Source organism: Myotis davidii, unplaced genomic scaffold (genome assembly GCF_000327345.1).
Source record: "Myotis davidii unplaced genomic scaffold, ASM32734v1 scaffold3436, whole genome shotgun sequence".
Classification (NCBI taxonomy): Eukaryota; Metazoa; Chordata; class Mammalia; order Chiroptera; family Vespertilionidae; genus Myotis; species Myotis davidii.
This window is the reverse complement of record NW_006287496.1, coordinates 4,611-5,518: the sequence shown is the minus strand read 5'-3', so window position 1 is coordinate 5,518 and position 908 is coordinate 4,611. Positions and strand designations below refer to the sequence as shown.

At 43.2% G+C, this 908-nt stretch overlaps 1 pseudogene; it reads right to left on the bottom strand.

The window, feature by feature from the left end:
• Positions 1-908, bottom strand: part of LOC102751784 — an 18,067-nt pseudogene that overhangs the window by 14,921 nt on the left and 2,238 nt on the right.

The window sequence follows — 908 nt, the reverse complement described above, 5'->3', positions numbered from 1 at the left end:
GGTACACACCACATCCAGATGCCCTTGGTTTCAGACCGCACTGTGGAGCCCAGAGGAAAACGTTCAAAGGAAGAGGAGAAAGCGCTATAGAGTAACAGCAGATAGTCCAGGCTGCCCATAGGTTACATTGGTTAAAGTTATCAGAATGTGAGTGCCAGGGTGGGAGGAAGATTGCTTCAGTTTCATCAAGAACAGCCTATCCAACCATTATTCATATTAATGACCTACTCAAGAAACACATTGTGTTTCCTATTCACTCCATACTATCAATCAATGGCTCAAGCTATGTCACATTACAGAATTAATGTAACCTCTCTTGACATTAAAGTCTCTCTTTTTTTGACACTGCAGAGCTCCCTTCGCATTCACATTCTAGTAGAGTTCTACCAGTGGGAGGTCCCAGCATGAGACTAGTGAGTCACCCTGTCCCAGTGCCTCTGTTACTGTATAATAGTAGTGGGTCACAGCCCTTTCATTTCACTCCATCCAAAAGTGCTGGTCTTTGCTACATTCTGGTTTCCCTTTTTGCTTGGCTGTTCAGGCTATAGGAGTGACTGTAGTAACCTGGCCATTATTATTGCCACCCTCTCGGTACTTCCTCATTTCCTATTAATTCCCTGTGACCTGAATATGTCCTTGTATGTGTCCCCCTAATAAACACTCGTTGGTTAGCCTTGAGAGGCTCTTCTGTGTCCTTCCAGGAACTAGACTGATAATCAGCTTTGTTGGATTTTTTCTTCCCTTTTCTTCCTGTATTTTTCTCATTTCTTCTCTCTTCTGCAATGAAATGATGAGGTGCTTGTTTGTTTTCCCTGCCTCAGGTGGGGATATAATGGAAACGAAGGCAGAAAATACCTGTGAATTGTGGTTGCTACTCTTTCAAAAGTCTTAAAACTATAGCTGGGGAG